This window comes from Dermacentor variabilis, chromosome 7 (genome assembly GCF_050947875.1).
Source record: "Dermacentor variabilis isolate Ectoservices chromosome 7, ASM5094787v1, whole genome shotgun sequence".
NCBI lineage: Eukaryota > Metazoa > Arthropoda > Arachnida > Ixodida > Ixodidae > Dermacentor > Dermacentor variabilis.
Genome location: NC_134574.1, coordinates 158462292 through 158482519, shown reverse-complemented (window position 1 = coordinate 158482519; position 20228 = coordinate 158462292). Strand labels below are relative to the sequence as shown.

General features: G+C 46.3%; 1 protein-coding gene across 1 annotated transcript in view; it reads left to right on the top strand.

Annotated features, from left to right (window-relative positions):
- Positions 1–2507: 2507 nt before the first annotated feature.
- Positions 2508–20228, top strand: part of LOC142588271 (uncharacterized) — a 32302-nt gene continuing 14581 nt past the window's right edge. Inside the window, exon 1 of the mRNA XM_075699844.1 lies at positions 2508–3042. The gene's annotated coding sequence lies outside the window, so the exon portion shown is untranslated. The remainder of the gene's footprint in view (positions 3043–20228) is intronic.

The window sequence follows — 20228 nt, the reverse complement described above, 5'->3', positions numbered from 1 at the left end:
AAGACAATGCATTCACTCGACACCGCTGGAAGAGGCTTTCGTCCAATAGAAAACCTAAGGTAAGTTGATGAGATCATGAAATTCGCAGTAGCCCTAGGATGTGTACACGTTTTGTAATCTAAAGAGTACAGTCTTTAAAAAATTTACACCGTTTAGGCCTTATCTTGTCCCGCAACAATAATTGTCATCAGTCTTCCCCGCATTTCCTTTCTATAATGCTGCGAGCCCGGTACTTCCAAGTCACGAACGGCTTGCGCGTTATCAGCGTCAGGCAGCCTTCTCGACAGGAAAGTAACGAGCGCTGAATATTCAATAAGGCAACGCCCCAACGGGTGCAAACTTTTTTAAAAGAGTGTACTTGGTAATTTACTGACAGATATTCGTTGCGATATTGAGTGCAACAAATACAGCATTTTGATTTTTCGAAGAAGTCCAAGCTGCACAAGGCGAGCGTGTAAAGCGAAGCCTTATTTACACAGCCCTCCCCCCTCCCCATTCTCAACGTTTGGTGTATCGTTCGTCGTCGCCTGTCTCTCCGAATAGACTGCGTTTATACCGGAGGCAGTGTAATAATAAACAGGGCCGATCCCGGAGTGTGGTCTAATCAAAGCCGGCCCAATCACGGAGGCTGCGTAGTTAAAGGCGGCGACATGATGGACGGATCCCGACACCGTTGCCCGATACGTGTCTTCGCAAGGCATTTAATGCGATTAGAAATGCGGACGAATCTCGGAGGCAGTGCGAACAAAGGCAGGGATGAGCCGATCCTGATAATGATATCGCAATAGCAGTTGCTCAAGTGTGGCATGGGGACCTAGCTGCTTTGGCTCTTTTTGTGGGTTTGGCGCCGATGTCTTGACGAGTAGACGTAGCGAGGTGCCTCTCTAACAGCTGATTCACGTAGAGTGAAATCACGAGGACCAGCTATGACGTCAGCCTGGAGAAGCTCGAAGAGAAAGCGCAGCTATATAGTAGTAGCGCTGGTTTGTATGTCACAAGAGGTGTTCATATGGTTCTGGGAGACCCTGAAGGATAATTACCAGAATCCCTAGATGCAGCTACTACTGATAACCGACCATAGTGGTGACGACCATTAACTTATTTCAAGAAATAAAGAAGTCAACCTAGTTCTTCTGACGTATTGCTCCAATGCCAGAAACATAACATGTCATATCTACATAGCTTAAAAATGGCGTCTCCATAACGTAAAAAAGTGTCCACTTTAATGCAACGTGACATAAGGCCAATACACCCAGCATTCGTCTACACCGATTCCCTTGGTGTGTGGAATCTGCATAAATTTTCAACGTCGCTCCTTCGTTTCTACGACACCATTCCCATTAGGAAATGGTTGACTAAGTGAATGATTGGTTGATTTATTGATCTATCGATCGATAGGACGCTGTCGCAGTTTCTCCGGTCCGAGGTGGTGGGAGCAGGGTTAACATATGGAAAGGTTTCCGTGCTTAATGATTCAACCATAAGCAGCTTGCGTTTTTTCTTTTGCTTTTTAACGAGCAAACACTAGTGCAGATAATAAGACGTTTGAGAAGTTGCCACACAACAATCTGTGCAAACGGCAAAACCACCTCAAAGCGGCTCACTGACGACTACGTTGCTGTGCCGCACCTCAATAGCAAACCGCAAACATCAAGTGTCTTCTTAGATTTATGTCTGTTCGGTCCAACAAGGAACCTTAGGGGTGCGTCGAGGGGCGCCTTTGAGGGCGCACTCAGACCTTCGAGATTCACCATAGGTCAAGAGAGACAGACTACTAGATTTTGTCGCAAATGCCATCTTACAATTCAGCCGTTCTTCGGAAAGCTAGACGTCGATCGATAAGCAAAATAGTGGCCGGGATTTCTATCGCTACAAATGAATCTCGGCGTCACTTTGTGCACCGAGTGACATTTTATTGCGATCACTAAATATTATGTCACACTCAATACAGCATACAGCCGTCCCCTTTCACCCTCCCCTCCCCCCCATACACAATATTTACACACACACAAAAAAGATAAAAACATTCTCTGCTGTAAAAGCGCAGACAACTACAGCACTACACCACAGCCCTCCTAGTGGCAACATTCGATCTGCACTTCGAGCAGCGTCACTCATAAATGCGAAGACAAACAAAAGCTGAACAACGGAGGAAAGTAAGAGCCGGAAACGAACTAAGGTACAACAAATGCACGTGCAAGCAACCGCAAAGCGCGAGCGCGAACTGAGAGAGAAGAGAGCGGTATTACAAAATAAAGAAAAGCGCACCCGCCCGACATCACGAAAGAAGGAAGAAATCGAGCGGCGAGCGGGCTCATCGTATGCTTTTATCTAGATTCGTACTTCTCCTCTCGTCTGCCAACCCCCCCCCCCCCCTTTAGTTCCAGCCCCCCACCGGTCGCCCCGCCTTTCCCGTAACGACGTCACGGAGCAGGAGGACGGCCATTGGCTGACCACCGCCCTCTATAAGAAGCAACTACACCGCCACGCGCTGTCCGTCGCCAGACGAGCTACAGACGCCGTCGCGTCGATTGCCCCGGCAGAAAAAAAGGAAGGCCCCGCCGTGCGCGTTGCCGTTGCTGCAACGACGACCACCACTGTGTTATTACCGGAGAAGGCCCAACGCAGGCCGAAGCGGAGGGGGGGAAAAGCAGCGCCTGCCTCGCTTCGGACGTCCCAAACGCGGAAACGGTCTCCCGCGAAGCCCCCTCCACTTACATCTGCGCGCGTGCCCCAGTCATCGCGCCACCACAGCGCTCGTCGAGCGGGAAACTGCTTCGGATATACCGTTTTGGTTGTCGACCGCGCATCACTCCTGCGCGAGGATTTTTTTGTGAGGCCCGAGAGGGACATTGCGAGTCGTTCGGCAGAGGCGGCGTTGATCCTTCGTCGACTGTGTTGACTCGTGAACCACGGAACCTGAAAGGGACTGCGGCGTGGATAAAACGAGAAGCCGGGTTCGACGAGGGAGCGCTGGAAGGCCCGCTTCAGCCAACCGCGGCCGCCGTGCTGGCAGCGGAGCAGCAGAAGCCGTGTTCACCGGTGAGTGCGCGCTTATAAGCATTTCGGCGATAGTGTGCAGTTCTTGTCGGAAGTTTGCGGGCCAACTAAGGATTCGCTTCGAGCTGTGCTTCAGTTGTTCGGTGCGCGGTTGTGCATCGATGACAGTGCGTGCTATTCTGGGAAGTCTAGGTGGGAAGAGTTTTTCACGTTTTTGTTTCTGTATGACAGTTTGCAGCCTTTTGTAGGGAGCACAATATCCAAATGAAGAGCGGTTTTCATCGACAAATAATAAATAAAATAAAAGAATGTCTAATTCATCCAGGTAGTTAAAACGCGGCGTTATTAACCAGTAACTCGCCAGAAGTTTCAACTGCATTTTAGACGTATGCGTTTCTATTTATATGTTGTTTTTTATTCCTTAACCTATTTGATTCATTATTCAAGCGACGTAACTTTGATGCTAATAAGATAACCAGAGAATAAAGATTTAAGAGTGCAAATTTCCACTGATCCTTGTATATACCGCGGAAAAGGGAGAAGATTTACAAGTAGAGCGTTGGTTACAAATAAGTGCGCTGGAAATCATTGGGAAGGGAGTCATCTGACACAGGAATAAACACTAATTAATAAGAGTGACATAAAGCGACAGTCCAAATTACTCGTCAAACTTCGTGGTACACCGAATAAAAGACAATTACTTTGGATTGCTGTCGTCGCGAAATGATTTACGACCTCGTTTTTTTTTTTTTTACCAGAGGATTAAGTTTACATTCAGCACTATGTTCGAGAATTTTTTCTCGTTGCTATATAGTTGCCTAAACATTCAAAAGTAAGTCGCATCTTTATGTCGATGCACCGTGACTGACTCAAAGCGCTAAAGTATTCAGTGTGGTCGTGCGAAAATTGTAGCACGACCATGCAGCATACAGACTGCACTGCAGCTTACACACAGGTAAAATATATTCTGCCATTCTATTAGTATAGGCACGTAACCACATACATGCGAACCCGGCAGAGGGTTTCCGAATTCGCGGCAAACCTTCTTATTCAGCTAGTGTCGACAACAAATTGGACAAAAGAAGAAAACACATGCACGTAAATTAAGTTAAAATTCGAAGCTGCAACATCCTTTCCGCAGAACAATCGACCGCGCGGTAGTCCTATATGTATTAAATTATATTCTAGAGTTTTACGTGCCAAAACCACGGCCTGATTATCAAACAGGGAGACTCCAGATTAATTTCGACCACCTGGGGACGTTTAATGTGCACCCCATGCATGGCACACGGGTGCTCTTGCATTTCGCCACCATCGAAATGCGGCCGCACCGCGGCTGGAATTTGATCCCGCGACCTCGTGCTTAGCATCGCGACGCCATAGCCAAGCTGTAAGTATATATCGCGGGAAGCAAATCGTCCTCCTCTCCATGAACTGGTCGAGGCTAGCGCAATTATTGTTGTCGCAAGTGTTGGCGAACGTGACATAACTGAAAAGCAAAATGTAGCGATCTCAGCTTCGCAAAGTTCACAGTTCTCATTCACGACAGATTCACAAAGTTCTTCATCGGCTGTGGCTAGTCCCACTAAATAGCGAAGTTACTAAACGTGGTTGTCTAGTAACAAACAACTGTTACGAACCAAAATCTTTGGACAGTCAGGCCCTACAGGCCTGTATAACACAGCGATTCCGCTCCTACGATTAACTTTGTTTTCCTCTATAATCCTTCGATCGTGAAAGGCTCAGAGGATGAGGGTCGAGCATGAGAATTGGAATAGGGTGGATACATTATTTTTGACATGATTTTATCCTGAATTCATTGTCTGTCACAGGCTACGTATATGTATATCATGAATATATAGTCTTCAAAAAAAGATGTTTTACGCCCCAAGTTTCGCGTGCACGAGTCTGGCGAACTGACTTGCCTACGCAGGGTCGTACGAGTTAAATTTGCGAGCGCAAGAGCACACGCTACAGATGACCTTCCTATACAGTCTGTACCTCAACCTAGAGCGATGTGATACACTTTTCTGCACTTATATATATATATATATATATATATGCTTCTCCGCAACGTTAAATTGATAATTTAACGTTGCGGAGAAGCAGGCGCCAATATACCGTGCTTTGCTGCCAAGATCTCCAATTCCGTGACATATAAATAAATCAAGCGTCCGGCGAAGATTATCATACTTCCCAAGTGCGTTGGCAGACGTATTTAACGAGGAGCTATAGAAGAGCGCCAACTATATGTCGGCTGTCCAACGCAGAGTACCGGAACACTCCCGATATCCACCTGGCAAATTGTCTCTTCCAATACATTGCAACTAGCGCCCGTACAAGCCAATCACGAATTTATGCCAAACATCGTTATAACGAAACAGGATATAACTAAATAGAGGATATAACGAGTATATGTGAAATTCCCCTTGAAGTCTCCACAGAAATTCATAGTACATTATACGTGCAATGATGAATATAACGAAACGATTCTGCCTCTCCCTTCAGCTTCGTTATAACGAGGTTTTACTTAATGACAAGTTCACACGGATATCGAGGATGATACAAGAGAAGGATGAAGAAAATTTATACCGGGACGTCATCCAGACACGCGTCCGGTTTGCTACACTAGGCCGTGCCAAGGGGTTAAGGGTTACAAAGGGGTGATTTCAAGAACGTAATGATATCAAAACACCCACGCTGGGGCTCTTACCCGCTCTTCACACGAGAAATACTTGCCGCTGTGCTTCGATGCCGGTTGATAACAAAGCTCAGTCAAAGTATCCTTCATGCTTTACTGAATTGAGAATGAAAGGAAGGGGTTTCTTTTAATGGCCACAGCTACATCTGTTTCGCCCGGTGGATATAGTAGAAGTAGAATTAATGTTGTGAGTAGATACAACGCGAGTTGAGCAAGCCCAGAGTTGAGAGAGCAAACAAGGAATCGATTTTTTACGAGACACATTGAAGCACGCATTAAACGGAAAGAATTGGCCAGATCCGGCTGCGCTACGGACTAAACTGACACCCGGAAAGCTGGACATTGCTATTCATGCACTTCGTTAAGTGTATAGTATGTGCACGTGTAACGGAAAGTGTGCGGGAATCTACACGTGCAGACGATGTTACAGAGTTTCTATAGATCACATTCTACACGTGTCGTAAAAACGCGTCTACGGGGTTTCCGTAGGCCACTAAAGTAAATGTTTGTAAGGGTGCACCTAATCGTAACAGCTTCTCGCGTGCAACGTATTACTTTTTTTCTGGCAGCTCTCTTCTTAATTCCGCATTATAAATAACATTCTTTAATGAGTTCGTTGTATATACACTTCTCGACTTCATTCGATTGTTGCTACAATTTCTTGGCGTTAAGGTTTTAGCCGCTTAGGATCTCGAACACGACGACCTTACGCGCTCCAAAGGACACGCAAATCCGCTGTCCGAATAAACGCGCGCGTTTGATGCGAACGCGCATGGAACGTCGCCGAGACGAAGGTTCGTATACTTTGTATTCTGCGTAAACGCGACCTCGCGCGCCACGACGATGCGCGTGTATTCATCGTTCGGAACACCGGAACTGACGGGTTCGAAACATGCGCAACGTGCGATTCCGTGCATGTACCGTTGAGCGTACTTTATATATAGCCGTATAGTGGTATAGACTTTCGCGCGGCACAAACGAATATACTATGCGTACGCGAGCGCAGAACGGCGCGCGCTGGAAGATGGAGTTGCGCATGGTCTACGAGGCGCGACGACGCAGAGAGCTCGGAAGAGCTAGGCGCATACACCGTCCTTGGCCATCGCGCAGCGCACGCTGCAGAGGCGGCAGTCGATCATTTTTCCGCGTCTATTACGCGCGCCGTCAGAAAGAGAGAACTTCCGAGCGCCGTGTAGTGTACACGGCAGCAGCAGCAGAAGCAGGTGCAAAACGAAGAGACGAGAAAGAAAAAAAATGCGAAGAAAACGAAACAAAGCGTATGTAGGTTAGGTAGTAGCGCCCCATAAATCTTTCCCCGCCTGTAGACTTCTTTTATCGTTATTATTATTCGTATAGCCTTCGCGAGAGGTGTACACTGCAAAGCTCGAGCAACCCCGCAACACGGCGCCAGAGAGGCGCGGAATGTGCTAACGGCACTAGCTCGCTCGCGAGCGCGTGCTCGAGGGCTAAGCCTAGATTTAGGCTTAGCGAAGGCGCAGCTCCGCCGCCACTAAACATGCCGCGGGGCTTAGGCCTATACAGTGGCGCGTATGTAACGCGCGTATACGCGACTGCGGCTTTTTTACTTCGGCGCGTACTACTTTTGCGCGCAATTACACTCGCCCCGGCACGACGGAAACGACTTCCGTATCTCGATGCGCACGGGGACGCGTGCGGCTGAGCGGGATGCTTAGGAGTGAGCGGAATTTCACCGACTATGAATTGCTATAGTTCTGATATGCAGTGTCAGTGAGACGAGACGCAGCGCACTGAATGTTGGCTGTTACGAGCAGTTGCGTATGAAAACATGCACCGCGCAGATTTGGTGAACGCCAGAGTGAAAGAACTGGAGCATGGAAAAGGGACATATGGCGTCGGGTTGGATCGGGTTGAAATTTTTGTAAGTTTGAACCTACTGAGCATAAGGAAAAGCGCTGGTAAACTTCACTACTTTTTTCCCAGAGTCCAATGATAAACACATGCATCCTGGCATATATATATATATATATATATATATATATATATATATATATATATATATATATATATATATATATATATATATATATATATATAATAAATCGAACAAAGAAGGAGGGGAGGAAAGAGTTGCAATCGAATGCCATGCACAAATTTGTAAGGCGACATGCGGTATATTACGGGCTAGCTTCCCAACAAACGCCATCTCTTGTAACGCGGAACACAGGTGCACCTAGAGTGATATCGCTTCGCAAAAGTACCGCGCAAGCGAGCGTCCTCGTTTTCCCCAGAGTGTCATTTTGTATTAGCGACGCTCACAAAACCTGGGCACCGTCCAAGTATACAGCAGCGTTGGATGACTTCCATCTTTGGCGCTCGTTTTTTTCCTCCACTCGCCTCAATTATGCCTCTAATTACCCTAAGTGTCTCCTATCTCGTACGATAGGCATCGCGAGTTTCAAAGTGAGACGAGGAGAGCTTTGCATATGAATACAGCAGCGTAAGGGCACTGCATCTGGGAAATCTGCTTTTCACTATTTAGCCTTGCAAAGACATTCGAAGAAATCGCCTCGCTTAATGAATAGGAAAAGTCTCATCCACGCCATACACACGCACTCGCAGTGTTAAAGGAAAAGAGATTTCCATATTCACGTACCGACCACACTGAACGGCCCTGACGCTTCCATTTTGTCTCGCGTAATCAGATGTTTCTGTGAATTCGCGCCCATAAATTTTCAAAGCTGCACTGACGAGTAAAAGGAAAGGAAGGACAATTTGTTGACTAATCTGTTTTAGAGCAAACGCGCCTAATTAAAGGAGGCAAACCTGCAGAATAAATCAGGCGCTGTCTGTATAGAGTAGAGACATCTTGTCGGTATTAGGGTAGCCAGAGGCATACGAGTAGAAATTTCCGAGACTGAGCCGAATACTAATGAAATCGTGCCAGAAGCGAATCGAACATCGAATACTTTTCGTATGGTTATCAAGTATTTCCAATAGCCGTAACTACCATTACTATAAAACGAGCTTCGTACGCATCCCACTGTATTCACAACGTTAGCATGTTGATATTGTTATACTGCACGTAGTAAAGCTTTGTTAAATAAAAGCGCAGATAGAGATCGCAAACAAATAGGAGCATTAGATTCTTCACATCGTAACTGTATTCGCACTTTGGCACCTTTGTTTTGTGTTGACATGTTTTGTTAATCGTTCTTTTTCATTTCTTTTGTTCTGTCTGCATGGACTTCGAGTCCGCAGTATGCGTTGAATAAATGAGCAAAATAAAGAATGAATAAATAAATAAGCCAATTACTCACATACTCATCTAGGACTCACTGGCGAATGCGAATGATAAGGGTTGATAGTCTGGCTCCCTGAATGACGTAGCGTGCTATACGTAACTTCTTGTGCTTTATGTTTACTATGACCACCGGAACGAAATTTGGAGCATTCTTGATTGATTCCCTTTTTGGTTGATTGCGCTGAGTTGGCGATATAAAATATTCAAAATACTATTCGTAAGTATTCGTATTTACAAAAAGTCACTATTCGATTCGAAGACTGAATCAGATAGTGCAATATTCCGTCTAATGTGCAAAAGTTTCGCATATTCCCTCACGCCTCAAGTAAACGAGAAATATATATATATATATATATATATATATATATATATATATATATATATATATATATATATATATATATAGTCATATCTTAAGAAGCCTACAAACACTGACACCAAGTACAACATAGGGGAAATTACTTGTGCTTAATAAATGAAGGAATGAAACGATAAATTAATGGAAATTAAAGTGGATGAAAAAACAACTTGCCGCAGGTGGGAACCGAACCCACAACCTTCGCATTTCGCGTGCGATGCTCTACCAATTGAGCTACCACGGCGCTGTTTTCCCATCCACTTTCTTGGGTATTTATGTGCCTTAGTAGAACCCTGGGAGTGTTAGCCAGCGCCGCCACTCACAGACCTATATATATATATATATATATATATATATATATATTATTTTGATAATCAAATACGTGCTCTGAGAAAGGAAAATCTATGGTGCTTCAATATGTGAACTTGTAATCCCCATTCTTGTCAAGAAAATTAAGCCTCAGCTTCTAATCACTTCAAGTGAATCTCCGCCAGCCCAGAAATCGTTTTGGTTCTCTCGATCGGTCGGACACCGCCACTTCATTATTAAAACTTCACCGACTCACCCATCGTTCGTTTCTGCTGGGGTCTGTAATATTGCAAGCGCGACATACGAGTAACATGACGTCTCCATAGTTCAAACATCTTCGTTCTCATTCGAAATACAATCAAATGGCGTTTATTTCCCAATCCGTGCAATACTTTTTGTTTTATACGACCTCTCAACGTGACCACAATCCATATTACTTCCTTCGTGACCCCTTCAAAGCACGCGAACCTGCACTGTGCCTTTTTGTCACAGAGATCAATATCGTCAAACGTTGACGAACGACATCACAAAGCGGCTCACTGCATAGTTCAACGCTTCGGGTCGCGAGTTTGAAGAAACAGACGGAGAAAATTGCGAGGCGAGACGATTGGAAAAAAGAACGACAAAGGACAGACACGCATGACAACTCTAGCCTTGCGACAGCGAGGTCATAAATCAGCTCATACGACACCCTGTATGTATATAGCCACTCTGTCGGCGTCGTAACAGATATCGGCTCCGGAGGTCGCCTGCAAGCATGTTGTCGCTGCGTCGCTTCATTACCTTTTCAAATTGGCTGAGACGCACGCGGTGCGATCCACCCAGACGAGTGCTGCCGTCTTTTTGCGAGCAGCGTATATACGCGGCGCTATGGCAGCCGGCAGCGCACCAGCGTGAAATGCATAGACGCTGCTCTGAGCCTTATCGAGACTACGCGAACATTCTGCAAGCTGCGTACGTTGGGGTATACAGGCGTCCGCAATCTCGCCTAGAGCGTTTAAGTGCGGTGTGCTGCGAGCCGAAGAAAGCGATATTCCTGCCTTGCTGCTTGGTTTGCCAATGCCTGTGAGCAGCGGTGATATGGGCTTGTATTTACAAAAAACGCTATTACGATAGGATAGTTCCCGCATTCCCGCCAAACCTGGTGCTCTACGTCTATAGTATTAGCGAATGCGGCCAGCTAGTGATCACGAAGAGCACTTGCGAATGAAAAATTCTGTGAATTCAGGCCCTGTGCGCGAATTCAGACGCACTTCAGCGCGATGTCCTTGAGCCTGTATGGCAGTTATATTGCTCTTCATATAGCAATTTGCATCACGGAACTCAAACGTTTCATAGACAACAGTTTTACTCACGATAGGGTGAAAAATGACTGGCGTCTGCAGTACATGCATTTCAGAGGCGCCACAGCAGGCAGCTCGACATATATATATATATATATATATATATATATATATATATATATATATATATATATATATATATATATATATAAGGACGAAAACGAGCTTGTGCGCATCGCGATGACGCAGCATCTTTTCTGAGAAGGTGAATATGTCCCCCGTGAGAGGAGAGGAGGAGAACAGAGGGCACGACAGGGAGGTTATATATGTCGCCAGTGCATAGACGCGGCGGGCTACCCTGCATAGCGTTGTGATATCCTGCTGATGTCGCAGTGAATGTCGCATTCCTTTTCTAACAGCGATAGAAGTTGCGGCCACTACCTCCAACTTTCGTGCGGTTGGTCGTGCATATATCGTAATGATCACTTTTATCTCCAGGCTTTGTTGGCAGACGAAGTCATCTTAACAGCAAATGTGATTTGCTCCGCACTATACGCGATGCAGTTCCGGTTTCCCTTGCGTCCGCGAGCCGTTGTGCAGTCGTCGTGCCGTAATCCTTGTTGCACGGTTCCGCAGTTGTCATCGCCATTGTGTATACAAGCAAATAATGCCACTGTTTCAAGCAGTACTTAAGCTTCCTTAAAGTGAACCTCATACCAGTTCTTTCTTTCTTTATTTCTTTCTTTCTTTCTTTCTTTCTTTCTTTCTTTCTTTCTTTCTTTCTTTCTTTCTTTCTTTCCTTCTTTCTCTTTCTTTCTTTCTTTCTTTAGCTCGTTCTTACTTTGGTGTACAACCAATTCGGTGCACTGATCGTTGGCAGGCTTGCTGCTTGTGGCTGCAGTTAACACCAGCATTTTTGCTCTCACGACACTGAACATTTTTATTCAGACGCAGTTGGGACGGCTTGCGCCGTCGTCGTTTACGTTAATAACCTTGGACTAGCGCCCCCCCCTTCCTCCAAGCTGTGGCGAGGGAACGGAGGCGAGACAGAGGACGCCATTGTTTGCCTTTGGACAAGACAGCAGCCAAACGGTGGCTGTAATATAGGCGCCCGGGAGATATATGCCGTACGTATACGTTCGAACCAAGCCGGAGGGCATTAGGCCTTGCGCGTGCGCATGTCCGGGCGCCATGGTTGAAGCGGAGGTCGTAAAAAATGCTCCGATGAGATATTAAGCGCGCACGCGCCGCGCTTGTTAACGATGCATAACTTAAGGTTCCAACGACGGGGGGAAAAAAGTAGTGTTAGTGGCATTCCCACTGCTTTGGAGGACAGAAAGAAAAGATTAAGGAAGCGTTTGACGTCGTAAACGGGCTTCTTGCGTTCAGTAGCCCGCAGTCCATGGGGGCTGCAAAAGCCTAACACGAATGCGTGGCTTCTCCCATGCCTTCTCTACCCCGACCTTCGCGGAACCAAAAAAAGAAAAGAAAGAGTAATCCTAGTCTGCTTGTGGTTTATTAAAAATGTCTTTCTTTTTTTTTTTTTTTTTGCTTTATGCCTGTATCCAATGCGCACTGTCCGAACACCAAAGGAGCAGACGATCTTTCTTCGCCCGTTTCTCGTATTACATGCACACGACGGGCACCTTCTGCTAACGTTGCCTTCTGCAGCCTCGCCTGCTGCGTGACGCGGACTTTTCGACCGACCTGACCCCTCCGTGTCAGAGGTGAAGGTTAATTGGTTTCCCAGAATTCCCCGCGCGCAGCCGTCTAGTTGAGGGAGAGTATTGTATCCGCGAGTCGAACGGTTCTACCCTTAATGGGGCTTGTGTGCCCGTGCTTGACGTACACGGCAATAGATTATCTGTTTTTCTTCTTATTTAAACTTTGGCTTTCATTGGTCTTCTTCGGCCTTTCAACGAGTTAAGGCGCACGCGCGTTATCCGTGATTCCAAGCGTATGTTTCAGTGGCCAATATGCGTATAAGTTCAACTCTATGTAGACCGCAGTCAACGTTTTGTTGTGCGCGTGTGTTTTATTTCGTTTTATCTTATTGTGCTTGGCTTTGCCCCCTTTGAGGTCACGTCAGGCTTCATTCGTGGCATCCCAAACAAGAATTTATTACAGTTCGGCATCTATAAAGGCTATTTTGCTTTCTTTCTTTACGATGACCGGCGTGTGCGCATGAGAACAAGGACATGCGCACACTGCACGCGACGGATGTTACGCGAGTTTTCAACAAATATCCGGCTTGGCCCAATGCCTTGACTTATACAGACGGCGTACAACGAAATAAACATGAGTTAAGTGGACTTTCTGTGTTATGCAAGAGTAATTGGGGCCCTTAAGAATTAGAAGATGACACACGTCCTTTTCAGAGCTGACAGAACTATCAACACTGACCATACTCAGGTGAATCAGTATAGCTATTCTCAGAAACTTGAGCTGCCTGTAATCAGTAGGTTGCTTCAAGTAAATGCATTTTCATTCATAATGATTCGGCTACTTCTAATAATAAAAATAGGATATCACTGACAACATTAAAGTCAGATGCAAACTTGAATGTTGCTACGGTTCGCCTCTCAGATGTGCGTAAATGTTGGAGACTCGTCTGGGACCCGATTCAAAAACGTTTTGTGCTGCTTGCCATTGACAGGCCGCCCTCGCTGATAATGCATCCAAAATCACGATTGACTCGCACTTTATATTACGAACAAAACCAGCGTAAGGGCCTCGGAAACTGTATATCAGCAGCTCTAGCCTGCTATAGTACGCACTTTTTATAGTATAGTATAGTACGCTATAGTACGCACTGCTGCCCTATACCGTGTATTGCATTGATATGTTTCTCCATGTTTTTATCCATCTGCATACCTTGCCCAGCATTAGGATAGTACACCGTACTCCGTTATTGTTACCATCCGCGCCTCATTTTCATCTTCTTCTTCCTCTTTTTCTTCTTCTACTTTGCCATCATCATCCCTCCATTTTATGTGCACAGCGACGCGAAAGCCACTTGCCTTCGCTCTCCCGATTTTCCCCTCTCGTCTCAGGCGCCTCACTAATCCCACATGCCCGCAAATGTGTCGATATTGTCACACCCCCTAATCCTCTGCATTCCTCGACTGCGTTTCTCAGATGTTTGCAGCGCATTCTCTTACTTATAGACCACCGGTCTTCGCTGTACGTGCTACATGATGACCTGTCAAATGTTAATTCGTCCCCCCGCCTCTCTCTCTTTAGTGTATGCTAAAATTAGACAGACAGACAGACAGACAGACAGACAGACAGACAGACAGACAGACAGACAGACAGGCAGGCAGACAGGCAGACAGACAGACAGACAGACAGACAGACAGACAGACAGACAGACAGACAGATAGATAGATAGATAGAAATGAGAAATGAAGGAACAAATTACGACAAAGAGAGAAAGTCAAGAGTTCGTGTGCTCAGGGCTGATATCGGCCGATCCCAGTGATAACGTGGGCGGAGCGCCACTCTTACCTCTGACGAAGCGTGAAGTGGAACATAGCATTGAAATGTAAACGTTACATTATCCTGGCCTCGGGATAATGTGTTGGAGCTCCAAGCGCCGTGCGTGTCGCATTCGGTCGCTCAGTCTCGTTGCCTGTTAGGCAATCGCAGCGGCGATGGAAAAAAAAAAAAAATCCGATGAAATCTTCCTTTCCCCCTTTCATATGAAAATCGAACGCGAGGAAAGGCGAAACCCATCTTCGGACACAACATACCGCGGAAAACCCATCTTCAGGGACAACATACCGGGGAAACAGGCGTTCCGTGCCTAAAGAAAACGGCAACAGTTATAAGCGGGCAAGTTCCAACGCCGCGTACACGCGCGCGCGCATCCGCCGTTGTACGGCGCTTCTAATGATAACGATGTGACTTTCGCCGGCGTGTAAGAGCGGAGAAATCACGGCGCGGCCACGCCCACAGTTTCACCCGACGAAACGGTCGCTTTCTTTTCTTTTTTTTCCTTTTTTTCGACGGCGACTCGCTTCGTAACCAAAGCACGAAATCATGGGCGTCGCTCGTCCACTGCTCGAGCCACGAATAACAACGCCCCAGCTACACGAGCGACGCTCACTTTCAGCGAGAAAAGGCGAGAGTCTCGGCTTGGCCTGCGGCGCCGATGTGTGACATGCGCTCCGCTGTTTCGGTAAATCTGAGCAGCAGTGCGCTAGGCTGAAACCACTTTCGCGAGTTGGAAGAGCGAGCGTATACAGCTATAGCTGGTGTTGCGTTGGCCCACATCGCGCGCTCATCTGCACGAAATTAGTTTCGAAACGTGAACGGCGCGACGGGCGATAGAAGGAAGGTGTGGCGTTAGTATCGTTGCTTTCGTTCTAAATTTTCTTCGTTGCATTTTGTGTGTGTGCGTGTGGTTTCATGTTTTCTATTATTTTTATATTTGCTCAGATTCTGGGGTGACCACTTTTATTGCAGTAAAACACGTTGTGGGGCTAGTTGGTGCATAGCTTTCAATAGGTGAAGCGCCAATAGTGACGGCACACAAGAAGAAATACAGACAGGACAAGGCGCTTTTATGACAGACCACCACCGAAGGATTCGGCGCACTGGAAGGCACACATAGAAAGGATGTCCTTGTCCTGTCTGTATTTCTTCTTGTGTGCCGTCACTATTGGCGCTTCACCTATTGAAAACCACTTTTATTGCTGTTCCAGACCTGTGGTAACTTGTGAGTGCAAAGAGATGATTGCCAGCCAGTCTTAGAAATTCCACTCACCATTCACAAGTTCTAAAAAAAGATGAAGAAAAGCTAGCTCCACAGAAACGTTATCATTTGACGCATTATTATTATTATTATTATTATTATTATTATTATTATTATTATTATTATTATTATTATTATTACATATGCAACCATAAGCACACAAAGGAAACAGGGAGGAAGGAAGCTGATAACTTCATAAATACTTCGTTTAGCGCAAAACAACGGACACAAGAAAAGGCGACAGGACAAGCGCCTTGCCCTGTCGCCTTTTCTTGTGTCCGTTGTTTTGCGCTAAACGAAGTATTTATGGATCAGCACCAACTAGCCCGCCAACACATTGTGCTGATAACTTCCATAGAGAGGTGCACAACGCCTGCCTACTCTTTCGCTGGGAGGGAACGAAAGGAGGAGAAGCTAGGAAACGCACCACTCGCACGCCTTTCATGCGCAAATTTTATTTTCCGGTTGCGGCACCACAGATATTTACTTATTGCAATGTAGCACTATTAGCGCCACCAACGTTGCTGCAGACACAACCACGTGACCTGAATTCAGACCACGTTATGACGGCACACCTATATATCTTCGAGGCTACTGTCGTTAAATAACGAACTACAACCCACGAGCTTTCTTGGAACAGGGGCACAAGTCAAAGATGATCACATACTCGTTGACTGCATTCTTATGGGAGCGGTTCGTATAATTCAGATAACAAACTTTCTCTTATCTACCGCTGTCTCTAAAGCACATATAAGCTGCCAATTTCTTCCAAGGCGTGCGGAAGCCAGTGGGGCCCTTGTCTAGGGGCTCCAACCATTGAGCGTTTTATTCTTCAATAAAGTTGTTCTATCTATCTATCTATCTATCTATCTATCTATCTATCTATCTATCTATCTATCTATCTATCTATCTATCTATCTATCTATCTATCTATCTATCTATCTATCTATCTATCTATCTATCCAACTCGTGGCTTTATCATGTACAATATTGGTCATCAATCAATCAATCAATCAATCAATCAATCAATCAATCAATCAATCAATCAATCAATCAATCAATCAATCATACCGTCTTCAATGAAGCTGCCTAGTTTTCAGGAATGCACGACACACATGAGAGGGAAAAACAGACGGAAAGGCAGGGACGTTGGATGCAGCGTTGCGCACGGCCCTCCTGCTGCAGCAACAGCGGGCATCAAAGCTCGGATATCTACTGTTGAGAGTAAAATTTAGAGACCACATCATCAGCAAAAGCTTCATTTATTTTTCTAGCATGGGCCGTGGCAAGGTGGAATTGTCTTGATGCATTTCGTCGGTCGAACAGGCGCTCAAGCAAGCTGTACCCCTTCGATCTCCATGCCTATAAGCTACGAAGAATAATTTTTCTTTTGTAGCACCACTGGTCCTCGGACTCTTGCTCGAGAACGTATGTACTACACCCAGTCACCAAGAACGTCGCGCGATAAGCGCTTGCACCGCCAGGTACGCACAGACTCGCGTTTCGACCGGAACATACACGGTGCGTTAGGTTGACGCGGCATTGTGCCAGAAAACGTGCGGCGAGCGAGCCTTCGGCAATGTGTTTATAGCAGATCGCAGCGCCTGCTCTTTCCTTCGTCAACGACTAACGCCATTCGATAGAACCACTAATGAAGATAAAAAAACGAAGAAATAAAAAGAAACAAACACAACAGTCGCAGTGGCGTGGCCGCGGCACCCCACCCAAGGTCTCAAAAGGCATCGCCGACCCCCTTCGGGGGTGCACGACTCTGCGACCCTCGTTGGCATTAATTGCCACAGGTACAACGGTGTACGAGAGAAATAAATGAATGCTAAGGACCGATCGCGAAAGCGAATAGGTCTGTGTGGACGCCGCAAAGCCCTCTGTTGAGCGGCGTGCAAATCGCAGAGCGAGGCGGAGTTGCGTGTATACGTACGACGGGGCGGGAGCAACTTCTCGTCGGTGTTTTTTTTTTCTTCACGACCTGTGAGTCATTTAAAAGTCGGGAACGCTCGGTGGAGAAGGATGGGATTCGAGGCAACGACCTTTGACGTGTTCTCCAGGTTGGACCACTGCGCCTCCGACAACATGGGCGCGGCCCGATACTGATAGGGCCCGTGAATATGTGGTACCTGTTCAGGTTGCCGACAAAGAGTAATAGAGACCGAGACAGAGAAATACAGTGGTTTTAGATGTCGAGCACGTTCCTCTAGTGGTGCCTGACGCCCCTGATATTGAGGCTGCTCCTCTCAAACTTCAAACGCTTACTTATGCCTTATTGTTGTTGCCCGACTCGGGTCAGGTCGGGTCCTGTCGGTCTGGGCCAGCCCGACTTCTGACTCAATCCTCTTGCGTTGAGGTCACGTAAGCGAAGCTTTATGTGCCAGAGCGAACTTCGATGGATATTTTCTGGACTGCTTTCGATGCTATATGAGGCCCTGCGAGAGAGTAGTGTTATTTCGCTGCTCATACTTTTTTTTCTGAACATTACTTCATGCCTAGTCCGCAGATTAGGGTAGCAAATCGGATGTGCCTCTGGTTGGCCTTCCATGCCCACATTTCCTTTCTCCTCTCTTTATCTCTCTTATCCGGACTGCCAAAAATAAGTCCCACGCGTGCCAGATTTCCATTGGTGCTTTTCATGTATTCGTGATGGTTTGACAATCTACTCTTATCGTAAAAACGCCATGTATATCACCAAATGCGGCCACTTGCTACTGGTACATTATACTTTCGTTAAAGTTTTGCATTCAAGTTTTATGCAGCACACCTCATGGTGCACAGAGGTGTTCGCCTTTCGACAGAATATGCTACAGTGGACGAACTGTAATTTACGGCGCCAAACGTTTGTTTCAATACTAGTTAGTCGAGAGTCGGGAACATTTGACAAAATTCGATGCAATCACGATTACCGTAAGGGCTCATTAACCTTTTCCTAAACAGCCGGATGCCGCAATTTCGTTCACTCGCTTCTGCGGACTGCGAGGTGCTTTCCAGGGTTACTACGATAGGAAAGGACACGCGGTGTTATTTGCAGCAAGGTTTCTCCTTTGCCAGGCATAACTCATACGATGAGTCATCGACGAGGGCTCTGCGGGTACCTGCATGGAGCAGGATGACATATAACAGTTGTGTGCGAACTGAATCGAACGGCTTCAAACTGGTTTGCTTCCGACCCTTTGCTTTCCAAGCACGCGTCTGAGAACAGAGTATGTGCCACCCTCGGTATACGGGAGCCGCTGTGTAGAACAACTTCTTAGCGACAGTGTCGTAAGCCGGGACGCCCGCTGAAGAAAGAAAGACCCCCGCACACACTGCACATGGGAACCCGCTTGCTGAGCTGCACGCAAGATAACCCGTTATGATTCCATTCCAGTATAAACGGCCTTTGAATTATTCTTCGTTGCGGTCGCGTTTGACTGCTCTACTCCGTTGAAAAACTATTAGCCTCCCCGCCGCTTCGCACTCCATGAATCAATGAGAATTCCTATTAAAAGGCTCCTCCTTGCGTGGGATTTATATATAGACCTACACAGCCGTAAGGCAACTGTTCTTTCAGCCGGGGGAATAAATTACTTGCCGCTTCATTCAAATTACAAGTTCTTTTGAATGTTTTAGGTTGCCTTTTATTTTATTTTTTTCAATGTGCACATGAGATATTGACGCCCATGAAGAGCTCCAGTTAGCCATATGATTTGATGTTGCAAAAGCATAATGAGAAAAAGAAAATGAATATGGTACACAAAAAATGAAAAAAAGAAGGAAGAAGTGCCTTTGTTATTATTGAAATTAAATGTTGAAGCGAGAGGAGTTATAATGACAACGTGGGTGATGCCGGCTACTGCTTTCCATTTGGTCAATGCATGGTTGCTCTATTGATTACAAACATAATTTTAAGGATCAATGCACATACGTCAATACGCATACATTGAACACGTTATACGTTTGCACAGTATTAACACTGGATATCGAACCGACGCAAAAGTTGATGCGAAACAAGGCGAACAAACAGCGCAGCCCGTTCTCTACCGCAAGTACGTACCCACTTCACCACCACAGTCCACGTGTACCTTAATAAGGCCCACACCGATCACCTCACATTTGTCAGCGCGAGGTCGGACATGTTGCGTTTTCCTTCGACGGGAAAAACTACCCGAGTACGCGTATTCTTGTAATTACTGCCTTTCCTCATTCCAGGTAGCTCATTCGCATATACAGCGCCAGCCCGTATACCTGCAGTTCTTCTACCGGCGGATGTAAGGCGGCACTTTCACTTCATTGCAAGGCGTTCTTGCGCCGTAAAAACCTGAGAGGTCGCACGAACTTTGCTGGCGTCACATGCAACTCTGGTGCTCGACGCTCCTCCGGTGGAGAAGGAGCCTTGGTTGATACATAAATAGAAATGACTGCCTTCATAAAGCGTTCGCGAGAGCGAGGTTGATCAAACACGCATAAATCTACGCGAGGAACGCCTCTCGCCTCGCCGCAACTGAGCGCGGCGCACTTCTTGAGCAAGTTTGTCGGTTCCTGGATCG